Source organism: Lynx canadensis, chromosome A1 (genome assembly GCF_007474595.2).
Source record: "Lynx canadensis isolate LIC74 chromosome A1, mLynCan4.pri.v2, whole genome shotgun sequence".
Taxonomy (NCBI): Eukaryota; Metazoa; Chordata; class Mammalia; order Carnivora; family Felidae; genus Lynx; species Lynx canadensis.
Window position 1 is genome coordinate 21,394,969 of NC_044303.2, and position 14,846 is coordinate 21,409,814.

A 14,846-nucleotide genomic window follows, 5' to 3' on the forward strand; every position below is an offset into this window, starting at 1 on the left:
TGCAACGTGCTTCATTAATTCACTGAAAGAAAGATTTATTCTCCATCGTTTTCAAGAACACTCACAATTAATTCATATGATCAGCCACCAGAAAGATGCAAATCAAAACAACAATGAGATACTACTTCACACCCACAAGGATGGTTATAATCAAACGCAAAGATAATAAGTGTTGGCAAAGGTATGGAGAAAGCAGAACCCTCATACACTGCTGGTGGGAATGTAAAATGGTGCACTGCTTTGGAAAAGTATGGCTCTTCCTTAAAAGGTTAACATAGAATTAACAATGACCCAGCAAATCCACTCCTAGGTATATGCCCAAGAGAAATTGAAAAATATGTGCACACAAAAACTTATACATGAATGTCCATCGCCACATTATTCATAATCGTCCAAAAAGTGGAAACAACCCAAAGGTCTATATCTTAGTCAGTTTGGGCTGCTACAACAAATTATCATAGATTGAGTGGTTTAAACAACAGAAACTTATTTCTCACAGTTCTGGAGGCTTGCAAATCTAAGATCGTGGTTGGATTCTGATGAGAATCCTCTACTTGGTTTGCAAATGGTCATCTTCTCATTATATCCTCCTGGGGGTTGAGAGAGAGGGAGTCAGCTCTTGTATGCCTCTTTTTATAAGGGCACTAATCCTATCAAGAGCTCCACCCTCATGACCTAATTATCTCCCAAAGACCCCACCTCCAAACACCATCACATTGTAGATTAGTCTTCCACATATGAATTTGGCAGGAACACAAGCATTCAGTCCTTGCTTGTCCATAAGCTGATGAATGAATAAATAAATATGGTATATCCATATGAGGGAATATTACTTGGCAACAAAGGAAAGGAAGTACTGACACGTGCTATAACATGGATGAACCTTGAAAACATTAACACTAAGTGAAAGAGGCCGATCAGTCACCAAAGACTACGTGTTGTATGACTCCATTTATGTGAAATGTCCAGAGTAGGCAAATCTGCAGAAACAGGTGGATTAGTGGTTGCCTGGGCCTAGGGAGGAAATGAGGCAGGGAATGATAAAGGGAATGTTTCTTTCTGGTGGGATGCAAATATTCTAAAATTAATTGTGCTGATGGTTACACAACTCTGTAAATAAACTAAAAACGATTGAATTGTATACTTTAAATGAATAAGATATATGGCATATGAATTAGATCTCAATAAAGTTGTTACCCCAAAAAAGGGCAAAAATGTTACATACTAATTATGGAAAGAGAAAATATAAGTAAAACTAGTATAACTTTTTCCACCAATTCATAGTATGAAAAAGTCTATCTTTCCTTCTCCAGATGATCACTCCATCCCTTTGGAGACCATACTTCTCACCAAAAAACCTGGGGCTGATACATGCAAAGGGACAGTCCTTCCCAGTGCCAAAAGAGAGCATTAGAGCCCAAGTCACCACTTCTCTATGCTCCTGCTCTTGAGGCTGGATCCATGGAGTTACAGTTCTTGGGGAGTAAGACCACAGAGGTAAAGTGCCATTTTCATCACACCATATCAAGGTTACATACTATCAACATCACTTGTCACTGTTGATGTTGACCTTGGTCACCTGACTGAGGTAGTGTTTTGTCAGGTTTCTTTACTGTAAAGTTACTCTTTTCCCCCTTTCCATACTGTACTCTTTGGAAGGAAGTCATTCTGTACAGCCCACACTTAGAGTGGGGAGTTATGTTCCACCTACTTGTGGGCAGAATAGATTTGCAGAGAATGGATTTGGGAGATATGTCCATTCTCCCTGTACTAGTGAGGGTTCTTCAGAGAAACAGAACCAATAGGAGATGATTAGATAGATAGATAGATAGATGATAAATAGAATATAAAGATATACACATACAGAGAGAGAGGGAGAGATTATGAGAAATTGGCAATTATGGAGTTTGGCAAGTCCCAGGATCTACAAGGTGAGTTTGGCCACCGGGAGACAGAGGAGGCCTGATAGTAAATAGTTCTGATCTGAGTCTGAAGGCCTGAAACAATGTTTCAGTTTCAGTCTGAAGTCAAGAAAAAAGCCTTTTTCCTAGTTCAAAGGTTGTCATATATGAAGAGTTCTCTCTTACTTGGAGGAAGGTCGACATTCTACTGATTGGATGAATCCCTCCTACCTTAAGGAGGATAATCTGCTTTACTCTGTCTACCAATTTAAATGCTAATCTTACCCAAAAATACCTTCATAGAAACATCCAGAATAAATTTTAACCAAATATCTGGGTACCCCATAGCCTAGCAAATTGACACATAAAATTAATCATCACAAGTCCACACTTTGTAGGCATGGCACCCATATGCATCTCCTTAAACCATACTTAATCTCCAAATAAAGACAACAGCAAAGTCATAATTCCACCAAACACAATACAACTATCTTGCATACAGCTGAAAACACACCACCCCTTATCCAGAAGAGGAGATAAAGTCCTTGAGTAATGTTTACTCTTCTCCTTGGTATCCTATAGCTTAAATATTCATGAAAACTATACTCCTTGTTTCTCTAGCTGGTCATATGGTTGTAGCTGGTATTTATAAGTACTTTCTTCTACTACCCATTCTGTATTCCATTTACCCTCAGTAAGCCCCTCAGTTGGCCATGGTTCTTTACCTGATGGAGCGACCCAAACCTTCATTCTTGAAGGATCTGGGCCATTAATTGTCCAGCCTGGATTGGGTTGTAGATTTCCCTTTACCTTAACCATTGGGCATGGTAGTACTAAGAGACACCGAAAGGGATCTCCTATACTCCAGACATAGTCTTTCTTACACTCCATATGGAGTAGCAGTCAAGGTTCCCCTTGGTAGTGAAGATCTGTCACCCCAGCCAGCACCATAGCTCCCTTCTTTGCTTGTTGATTCAAAGGCATGAGGAGCCCAAGTGGCTCAGCAGCCATCTTAACTTTCAGTTCAGTGGACTCATTGTTGTGTCTTTTGGTGGAAGCATTCTTCCCTTTAGAACTAAAGCCTCTAGACCAGCAAAGCATAGGTTGTGGGAATAGGAAGCAAAAAGCTTTGTTAGTGGGTCACTAGGGGTAATAGTAAGTGGTGCCACTTGCATTTCCACCCCTTGATTCCTGGATTCATGAATGCTGGCTAGGGGACAAACAGCATCACATATTGGATGCTGATTCGCAGCATGTACAGCTTTCTGGGGAGCCTTGCCCCAGCCCTGCAAGGTATTTCCAACTAGCTGGTGCTGTAACTGAGTCTTCAAAAGGCCATTCCACCATTCTATCAAGCCAGCTACTTCATGGGGGTTGGGGGTGGGGTGCGGTGAGGAGGGGAACATGGTAAGACCAGTGAATCCCTGAGCAGGGACCCGCTGCTTTACTTAATTTGCTGTTGAGTTCCATGATGAGAAGCAATGCTGTGTGGAATACCATGATGGTGGATGAGGCTTTCTGTAAGTCCATGGATATTAATTTCAGCAGAAACATTGCAGGCAAAGAAAGAAAACTGGTATCCAGAGTAAGAACCTAGTCCAGTAAAAACAAAACACTGCTCCTTCCATGATGGAAGCAGTCCAGTGTAATCAGGCTACCACCAGGTAACTGGCTAATCACCCTGGAAAATCATTTCCTGTTGGAGGCTCAGTATTGGTTTCTGTTGCTGACAGATTGGGCCATCAGTGGTGACCAAAGCCAGGTCAGCCTTGGTGAGTGGAAGCCCATGTTGCTGAGCCCATGCATAACTTCCATCCCTACCACCATAGCCACTTTGTTCATGAGCCCTCTAGGTGATATGACAGAGCCTCTCTTTGGGGAAAGACAGAATGAGTCATCTTTTCCACTTGATTATCAAAATTCGCCTCTGCTATGCTCACCCTCTGGTTAATATTCATATGGGACACAAATATATTCACATTTTTTTCCTATTCAGTGAGGGCTTTCTACATACACTTCCCCAGGTTTCCTTGTCACCAAGTTTCCAATCATGTTTCTTCCAAGTCCCCGACCATCTAGCCAAACCATTGGCCATAGTCCATGAAGCAGTATATAATCACACATCTGGCCATTCTTCTTCCAAACAAACTGACAACCAGGTGCACTGCCTGAAGTTCTGCCCACTGGGACGGGTTCCCTTCACCACTGCTTCCAGGGATGTCCCAGGAAGGGACCTTAGTTCTACAGCTGTCCACTTTCAGGGGGTGTGGTGCCTTTATATTTCTGCAGAACCACTTGTAAACCAGGCCCAAATCTTCTTTTACTCTGTTATTGATTGTAGGCAAGGCTGGGGAGGTGCAGGTGGGGGGAGAGAAGATAGTCCAGCAGGGGTGAAGACCAAGTACATTTGGTCCTCTTTTTCATGTAACTTACTTGTGCACAATTACAAATATACCACTTCCATTTGATGATGGAGTGCTGCTGTGCATGCCCAGTTTTATGGCTTGGTGGATCATATAACACCCAGTTCATAATGGGAAGCTCAGGCCTCATGTAAACTTGGTGGCCCATAGTTAAGCATTAAGTCTCTACTAAAGCCCAGTTGCAGGCTGAGAGCTGTTTCCCAAAAGGACAGTAGTTATTTGCAGAAGACGGCAGAGTTTTGCTCCAAAATCCTAAGGACTTGGGCTGCGGTTCACCTGTTGGGACCTGCCAAAGGCTCCAAAAGCATCCTTATCTGCCATTGACAACTTAAGCGCCATGGGATCTCCTGGATTATACGGGCCGAGCAGCCGAACTGCTAGTGGGGCTCAGTCTAGACTTGTTGCAGAGCCTTCTGTTGTTCTGGGCCCCACTCCAAACTAGCAGCTTTTTAGGTCACTTGGTGAATGGGCTGGAAGAGCACACTCAAGTGAAAAATATGTTGTTTCCAAACTCCAAAAAGGCCCCCCAGGTGTTGTGCTTCTTTTTTGGTTGTAGGAGGGGACAGATGCAATTTAAGGAGTTATGCTCTGCGTCCTAGAGGACAGAGTCTCTACATAATTTATTTAGAGTTCTTCTGCACAGGAGATTTGTCTATTTTCCCAATTTCTTTTTTTTAATGTTTATTTTTTATTTTGAGAGAGAGAAGGTGTGTGTGAGTGGGGGAGGGACAGAGAGAGAGAGAGAGAGAAAGAGAGAGAGAGAGAATCCCAAGCAGGCTCTGCACTGTCAGCACAGAGCCTGATGGGAGCTCATTCTCACAAACTGTGAGATCATGACCTGAGCTGAAATCAAGAGTCAGACGCTCAACCGACTGAGCCACCCAGGCGCCCCTATTTCTTTATTCAAGTCTTTATGTAGGTCAGTACAGGCCCACGGATATTTATTTATATTTTGAGTTATAATCCAATACTATTTGATTTTGTTGCCCAAATTGTTCCAGCTTTGGCCATTGGGATCAGTACTTTATAAAGTTCCATAGATGATTTCAATGTGTAACCAAGGCTGAGAACCACTGCTTTAGGTAAAACATCGTTTAGAATTTTACCACCAGGAAAGAAAGCATTGATTTCCCTCAAATCAGGACAGATCCAAAGTGAAAGGAAAAAGAACCACAGATAGAGTCATATGCACCTGTAAATACTAATCTACACCGTCAAAGGGCAGTTAGGAGTTTCTCCTACTCCACTCCCTTTTTTACTGTAGACGGTGAGGATACATAAAATAATACTTGTTTCTTGATTAGGACAAATTTTAAATAAGTGGAGATGGTAGAATTCAGTTCTTGAACCGACAAACTAAGAGCTGCCTAGTTGCCCGGAAAAAGAGAAGACAAGACAGTGACCTCCTGATAACGCCAGTGATTAGAGTTCCAGATGTGTCTCTGCAGAGATGAGTGGTTGTCTTGGGGGAGCCGCCATTTCCAGTGAGTGGTCTTGGCAACAGCAGCCTCAGTAGCTTCACCTTCAGGGAAAGACTCAAAGCTGATTCCAACTAGACTTAAAAGGGCTTTTCCAAGGATCCCTGGCATGCAGAACTAACAACTCAGAAAGTTACTGGTTTGTTATTCTGAGGTAAAATTCCTTTCCCCACATGTGGGCCCAGCCAAAGGGATAGCTCATTTCTAGCCCCAGTAATAATTTGGGATTGCTATCAAGACAGCCAGGCATTTCAGCAACCTTCCAGTAACATTTAACAGCAATGGCTGTTGTATGAATTGGGATGTTTAGCTAAGCAGATACAGCCAAAGGGGAGGGAGTTTTCTTACAACAACTCTGGCATAGTTTTCATAGAACAGTGTTTCTCGGGGCACCTGGGTGGCTCAGTCGGTTAAGCATCTGACTTCGTCTCAGGTCATGATCTCATGGTCCCTGAGTTTGAGCCCTGTGTTGGGTTCTGTGCTGACAGCTCAGAGCCTGGAACCTACTTTGGATTGTGTGTCTCCCTCTCTCCCCGCCCTTCCCCCATTGGTGCAGTCTCTCTCTGTCTCTCTCTAAATAATAAATATAAAAAAAAAAAAAGAACAGTTTCTCAAGGTCTGTCCTGAACCAGCAGCATCAGCATCCCCTAAGGACTTGTTGGAAATTCACATTCTCAGATCGCACACCAAACCTACTGAATTAGAAACTCTACGATGGGTTCCAGCAACCTGTGTCCCAACAAGCCCTCCAGGTGATTCTGAGCACACTCAAGTTTGAGTGTCCACTGTCACTGCCCTACAATAAACCCAAGCAATACTAGCTATCGGTTTCCCTCTTTTCTTGGTGGTTTCTGTAATGGAAAATAGTGACCCAACTAGTCTCAGTGTCTCAGAAGCTCCCCCATCAGTCCTGGGGAAGAGAAGGAACCACGTTTGTATCCCCACAGCCTATGCCTGGCACATGGCAGGTGCTCAGTAAATGTGTACTAGATGAAAGGATGAATGAATAGAAAATAAAAGGGGAAGAATACCTGGAGAGATTCGTGGATGATCTCAATCAGCGTGGTCCTAGAGTGGGGGCTTAGAGACTTTTCACAATGCTACTGCCTAGCCTTTTGGGGTAATCATCAGAGACTGACTCAGAATCTCTAATTGCTCAGCTCTACCACATTGCAGCTACCCTCAGGGACCCCTCAGGACATTGGTGCTCCCCCTAACAAACAGCACTGCCAACTTCCTCTTTCCTTGAACCAGACTGAGCTGAAGAGAAAGGAGAGACGTCGAGAGAGGAGAGAACAGGGGCCTTGATGAACAGGAGGGTGTGACCAGGCAGAAGAAGGGATGGCCACCATGGAAGAAAAAAAGCCAGCTGGGAAATAAAAGGTATGCCTCAAGCAAGGCAAAGTGGGTTATTCCAGTAAAAAGGTTCATAGAACATGTATGCAGAAATGTAACAACTATGCCCACGTATGTCCTGGCCTGGATCTGTGGGATGTCTCGGGAGAAGCCGTGTGTGTGTGTGTGTGTGTGTGTGTGTGAGAGAGAGAGAGAGACAGAGACAGAGACAGAGACACAGAGAGACAGAGAGGGAGAGAGAGAAATCTCCTAACTTTAAAATGTTGGCTCTTGGGGCGCCTGGGTGGCGCAGTCGGTTAAGCGTCCGACTTCAGCCAGGTCACGATCTCACGGTCCGTGGGTTCGAGCCCCGCGTCGGGCTCTGGGCTGATGGCCCAGAGCCTGGAGCCTGTTTCCGATTCTGTGTCTCCCTCTCTCTCTGCCCCTCCCCCGTTCATGCTCTGTCTCGCTCTGTCCCAAAAATAAATAAAAAACGTTGAAAAAAAATTTTTAAATGTTGGCTCTTACCTGTAGAAGTAGCCAATGGAGGACAAAAGGCATCTGCCAACAGCCGGGTTCCAAGCATCTATTGGGAAAATTTCAGTTTTTTCCTTTAAAAAAATGATTTTTCTAGTTCACATTCATTAGGATGGCTATCACCAAAAAATTGGAAAGTAGTCTGTGTTGGCCAGGATGTGGAGAAATAGGAACCCCTGTGCGCTGTTTGTGGGAACGTAAAATGGTACAGCCACTTGGAAAACAGTTCGGCAGTTCCTCCAAAAGTTAAATTGCATGGAAATACAATACGATCCAGAAATTTTACTTCTAGGTATATCCTCAAAAGAGTTAAAAGCAGGAAGTCGTATACTTACATATTCACTGTTCATAGCAGCATCACTCACAAGAGCCAACAGGTAGACATAATCTAAGTGCCCATCACCAGATGAATGGCTAAACAAAATGTACATACTGTGGAATATCAGTCAGCCTTCAAATGTAATGAAATTCTGACACATGAATGAACCTTGAAGGCATTGTGGTAAGTGAAATAAACCAGACTCAAAAGGATAAATAGTGTATGATTCTGCTTCTCTGAGGTGCCCAGAATAGGCAAATTCATAGGGACAGAGAGCAGGAAACAGAACACTGGGGACAAGGAGGAAGCAATGAGGAATCATCGTTTAATGGGTACAGAATGTTGGTTTGGAAAGATGAAATAGTCCTGCAAGTGGATAGTGTGATGTTTGTACATAGTGTGAAGATATTAATGCCACCGAACTATGTACTTAAAATGGTAAATTTTATTTACATTATTTATTTTACTTATTTAAGCTTATCTTTTTTGAGAGAGAGAACATGCACAAGCAGGGGAGGGGCAGAGAGAGAGGGAGAGAGAGAGAATCCCAAGCAGCCTCAACACTGCAAGTGCAGAGCCCGATGTGGGGCTCGAACTCACAAACCGTGAGATCACGACCTGAGCCGAAACCAAGAGTCGGATGCTTAACTGACTGAGCCACCCAGGCGCCCCTGTACATTATTTATCTAAAAAATAACTAACATTTATTGACTGTATGCCAGGAACTGTTCTGGGTGCTGTGTGTTCTCACTATAACCCTCTGAGGTAGCTATGATTATCGTGCCAATTTACAGATGAAGAAACAGAGGTACAGTGAAGCATCTCTTTCAGGTCATATCTGGCCAGCATCAGAGTCAGGTTCACGCCTTGGCCCTTAACTGTGATGAACACTGTCTCTGCTCCACCTAAGTAATCATCTCAGAGACTCCATCTGCATGCAACTCAACTGTCACAAACCCTGGCTCTGCTCCTTGCTGGCAGTGCGGGCTTGGACAGATCACTTGTGCACTTTACCTCCAAAATGTCCCAAATTGTTCATGTCTCTGTATCTCCACTTCCATCAGCCTCTCCAGCTTCTTCTTCAGCATCAGGTTCCTGAATGGTCTCTGGGCCACCACCATTTGCCGTACCATCTATTCTCTACAGAGCAGCCGGACTGGCCTTCGAAAGTCAGAACCCGTTACTCCCAGCATATAGCTTTCCAAAGGCCTCCTGCAGTACCCAGAACCACTTCCTAACTCCTAACCCTGAGGGAATAGATAAGGCTGTGCTTATATCTGGTTGCCCCCAGGATTGGGTGGAACAGTAAGTCCACCACACCAGAAGCCCCAGGTAGGAAACTCTGTTCTTCAGGAGCTGGCCCCTGCTTCCCTCTCCGACTCTATTCCAGTCATACCAGCCTACTTCCTAATCTTCCAACTTGCGCAGTTGGTCCCACCTCAGGGCCTTTGCACTTGCTATTTCCTCTGCCTGGGTTGCTTTTCCCTCAGGTATTGGTATGAAAGCTCCTTTTTGTCATTCAGGTTATAGCTCACTAGTAAATGCCATTCCTTTAAGCTGCCCTCTCTGAACACTAATCAAAAGCAGACCCCAAAACACATTATCTATCTTATTTTATTCCTCCGTAGCACTTACAACTATAAGATAGTTATTCACAGACTTAATTTGTGTATTGTTTTTATTCTTCCTTTGAAATAAATATAAGTGCCATGAAGGCCTTATATTTACCTTGACTCACCAGTTTCCCAGGACTGAGATCCATGCCTGGCACATCACAGGTGCTCAATAAATATTGGTTGAACAAATGAATGAGTAAATGACCCTGTGCATCCTTACCTGTAAAATCTGGGCCTCCGCACATGCTGGTCACCCTGCCTCGATGGTTGTTGTCCCTCTTTGCCTAGCTGACTTCTACGTGGACAGGGTCTCTGCTTTTCACCCTCTCAGGGGTGCCTTCTCTAACTCCTCAGACTGAGATGAATGTCTTTGTCCCCTCTACATATCATCACCTAGTTCTTAATGTCTGTCTCCCTGACTAACATTTCAGCTCCAGAGAGCTGGGACCCTGTCTGTTTGTCCAACACTCTATTCCCAGTGGCTAGCACTACGCCTTGCTTTTATGGGCGCTCAGTAAATGCTCTTGAATGAATGAATTTGTGAAATTTAATCAGTGCTTACCTGGGTTGCTGTGAAGAATGATTGAGGTTTTGTGTGTAATGTGCTTAACAGAGTCTGGAACACAGTGATGGCTGCATCGGAACAGCAGCAACAGTAACAAACACATGTTAGAGTCAGAAGGGGCCAGGCCAGCCGCTCAGCAAACAGAAGCTAGCACTCGAATACTTTCACCGCCTGGTTTTAAGGAGGCATCTTGGAACAAAAATGAAATACCCATGAGGAATATTGATGCCAGTGGGACTATCAAATTTCACAATTCTTTCTGCATTTTCTTTGACAACTGTGGCCCAATCAGGTCACTGTCACTCTTAGGGTGACACACGGAAAGATTCAGCTTTCTGAAGCCTAAAGCTTATTCAATCCGGGGCACCCTCATTAAGAAAAATAATACAGAACTATAAATAACTACAACTTGAGCTGTGAAAATGAATATTAAGAATGAGAAAAATATACCAAAATTTTTAGAAAGCTTCCAAATACTGCAAATATTTCAAAATTCAGAAAAATAACATGATATTTTTATTAGTTAATGGCTGAATAAATCACCTCTACATTATAAATTTTGGAAAAATAAAAAATTTTTATTAGTTAATGATTAAATAACCTGTATAATATTTTTTCTTTACATTTTTTTGGCTACATAATCACCTGTTTATAGGATGACAATGTTTGAATTGTCATTTTTATAGAGGAAAGAGAAAGATTTCAGTCTTTTCTCTAGCATAACTGATTGAAATTTGTTTTTTATTATCAATAAATTAGAAAAGTTTCCTTCAGCTCCCCAGCTCATGATTTCTTTTTTTTTTTTTTAATTTTTTTTTTTCAACGTTTTTTATTTATTTTTGGGACAGAGAGAGACAGAGCATGAACGGGGGAGGGGCAGAGAGAGAGGGAGACACAGAATCGGAAACAGGCTCCAGGCTCCGAGCCATCAGCCCAGAGCCCGATGCGGGGCTCGAACTCACGGACCGCGAGATCGTGACCTGGCTGAAGTCGGACGCTTAACCGACTGTGCCACCCAGGCGTCCCCCAAGCTCATGATTTCTAATGCCTCGCAAATGTTTAGGATTGCTAAGTAATTTGGGAGAAATTCTATCAAGTTTTTTCATATGCGCACTGTAAGATTTCAGGACATGATCGAGGATGTTCCTCCCAGAAGAGATCTTTCAGCCAACAGAACCAAATTTTCCACCCCCAGTTTTCATCTTGATGATCAAAATGTTCCACAGATCAGCTTCCGGTGCTGTATTTCAAGCCTTGCTTCTCCTTTAGTACCCCTATACTGCTGATGGTGGGCACTGTGAACACGCTCATGAAGCAATATGACCTCTTGCCTCTTCATGTCACAGTGTCAGATAAGTTGGCACAGTATATGGCTGGAGAAAGCCTGGAGCCACGCCTGCATCTGGACAGTTCACAGTAACTTCACTGTATGTGAAATGACTGTGAACCACATTGATACCTGCCAAGAAACCCTCCCGAAATGGATCCCCCAACTCAACTTCTCCTTAGCCCCCAAGTGCTTATGGCCACTCCAACACCACCCAGCACAGGGTGACAGAGGGGAAGCTGGAGTGGCAAAAACATAGCCATTAACCAGTTAAAGTGAAAGTTCTTATTTTTGTAAATCTTATGAAAACACATGACCACATGAATATGTTACAGAGTCTTTGCCAGGATTTAGAAGGGCCTATGCAAATGAGGGGCCCACGGATTTTAATACCACTTATTCAATGAATTAAATAACTGAATGAAAGAATAAATGAGTTGAATAAGCTGAAAAGGTGGAGGACATCCTCAGAATTTTCTAGTTGATGGACTTGCAAAGATCTGACCAAGCCAGCATGATAATCCAATCTCTGAACCCCATTTCAACTCCCTTTCCATAGAATCATACTTCAGCAATTGATGATGTCCAAAAAGTGTTGAAACCAACAAGTGTAGTTCTAACAAGAGCTTTTCCTTCAAATTGAAGTTTTTTGCTTGTTTGTTTTTTTGATGTGTATTTATTTATTTTGAGAAAGAGAGAGAGAGAGCATGAGCAGGGCAGGAGCAGAGAGAGAAAGAATCCCAACCAGGCTCTACACTGCCAGCAAAGGCCTGACACGGGGTTCAATCCCATGAACAATGAGATCATGATCTGAGTCAGAGTTTCAACCAACTGAGTCACCCAGGAGCCCCAAACTGAAGTTAAAAAAAAAAAAAAACTATTGTATACAAGCTCTTCACTCTGTAAATTCTTAAAGACTGTCAAAAAGGGGTACACAGCACATATATGTCCATACAACATATATGTTTTTAATAGTCATATATTTATTTTTAATAAGATTAAAGAAATACGTAAATAAATATTGAACTCCAGTTAATGATACGCATGCTGACATGTTTACGGGTGAAATGTACTGCTATCTGCAAACCTATCTTGAAATGCACAAAATGGTAAGTTGGATCAATATTCAGTATATTAGTCTGCTAGGGCTACCAAGACCCTTGTGTACAAGAGACCACAGACTGGGAGGCTTAAACAACAGAAAATTTATTTCTCACAGTTCAAGGTGCTGACAAGGTAGGCATCTTTCTGAGGCCTCTTTTCTTGGCCTGTAGGCAGCTGCGATCTCACCATGTACTCGCATGACCTCTTACGGAAAGACACTGGAATCCTATCAGGATTACGGCCCCACCCTTATGGCCTCAGTTTATCTTAATTACTTCCTTAGAGGCCCCATCTCCAAATACAGCTACACTGGGAATTAGGTGAATGTATGAATCTTGGGGGAGACACAAGCATTCAGTTTGTAACACATTGATAAAGGAATGGATAGATTAGGGTAAAGCAGGTAACAGTAAAATGTTGGTTGTAGAATCTAGACGGTAGGTATATGGGTACTCACTGTATAATTTTTTCAACTTGCCTACATGTTTGAAGATTTTCATAGTAAAATGTTGGGTCAAAAGAAAGAGGAAGTTCAGGAAAGTCAAGTATGGGGAGGTTGAGCAACTTTTCCAAGTTCACACAGCTAAGAATTGTCACAGCCAGGCTTTGAACTCTGACCTTTCCAGTTGTTGAGCCCAGGTCCTTAACCAGTGCATACACTGACCCTCCTTAACAACTGATCCACTCACATTCATTTCCCCGTTTACACACACACAGCTGGTGTACTTTGATTTTACAGGTGGGGAAACTGAAACCTGGAGAGCTAACTCTAGGACTTGCCCCACTGGTTTGCCTGGGAGGTAAGAGCACAGATGACCCCACTGCTGGCTCATCTTCCCAGGTGGAGTGTGTGGAAAGAGCATGTGCTTTAGCATCTGATGGACTTTCATTCAAAAACTGACTCCAGATAAACTGTTTTTAGGATCTTGGGCATAGGGATGAAGGGTAATGTTCTGGAAGCTAAAATGGAGAGAGAGCAGGGCACCGTCCTCACTTCCTGACCCTGAGGAATTTCAGTGTGAGAAGGAATTCAGCCTCCACCCAACAGGGCTTTAAGGTCCTCAGAAGTTGCCAGGTTCTATTAAAAAGAAAGGGAATGTTTGGAGGAGGCTTGGTTTTCTCATCCGTAAAATGGAGGGTGATAATGCCTGACTCAAAGAAGCTGTATAAGAATTAAGTGAGAGGGGCGCCTGGGTGGCTCAGTCAGTTAAGCATCTCTCATTCACTATTTTTGATACTCATTTATTCTTGTTCAATTTCTGCCTGCTTTTCTCTCATAATTTTCTTTCTCTCTTTTGGAATATACAGGACAATTTCCTGAAGTCAGTTTCAAGTGAAATCTGAAATCAGTGGGATGTCATTAAAAATTTTTGCAAATTAACCCTCACTGAAGTAAAAGGCACACTTGAATTCTATTTGTATAAGTCTTTTAAAATAAAAAAGGCAACATCTCAGTAAATGTAATGTACAAGATTACATGTTGCTACCATTACATCAATAAGCAGCTTAAATTATTATAGGCAATCCTAAATACACTATAACTAGTCAGCAATAAGCTATCATAGTATATAGAGGTTAACTAAGCTTTATACGTGTTCCACACTATGCAATAGAATATAGACTAATCAACAAAATTTCCAGAACATATCTTAAAAGTTATGTGACAACATCAAGTAATGCCCAGTAGAACACCCCCAAGGAAAATTAGCACTAACCCCTTAGTGCCAAGGGCTTCTGGCCAAAAGATCAACTCCAGTCTCAAGTCACTTAGGCAAAATAACATTTCACAGGACCTACTAAGTAGATTACAACAAAACAAAGTATGGAAATAACCAATCTACATAGGATATTATCTTAGATAAAAATCATGGGGAAATGAAAATGGGATCTGTTGGTACCTGTATTTGTTGTGCAATATCATTTAAGTGGGTACAGATGAATTTCTCATCAATCCTCATTCCAATTCCAAATTGATATGAGATTCCAGTTCTCATATCAATTCCACACATTCCTGTACATAAAAAGACAATCTTATATATTTTCAAAAAATCTTTGCATTATTAGTTGTAATCACCATTTAGCATCTTGGTTATTAGTAGCAATGTATGTCCTTTTTTTAACACAGGCACAGGACAAACGAGATAAGAGGAGTATTAGTGACAACAGAGGAAAAGTAGGTTGGATCCAGTCAAGTTCTAATGTGACAAGAATACTTTATAAATGCCTTATATGGGTGACCCA

At 42.4% G+C, this 14,846-nt stretch overlaps 1 pseudogene; it reads right to left on the reverse strand.

Annotated features, from left to right (window-relative positions):
- Positions 1-2,501: 2,501 nt before the first annotated feature.
- Positions 2,502-4,893, reverse strand: LOC116738110 (annotated as a pseudogene).
- Between the last annotated feature and the right edge of the window lie 9,953 nt (positions 4,894-14,846).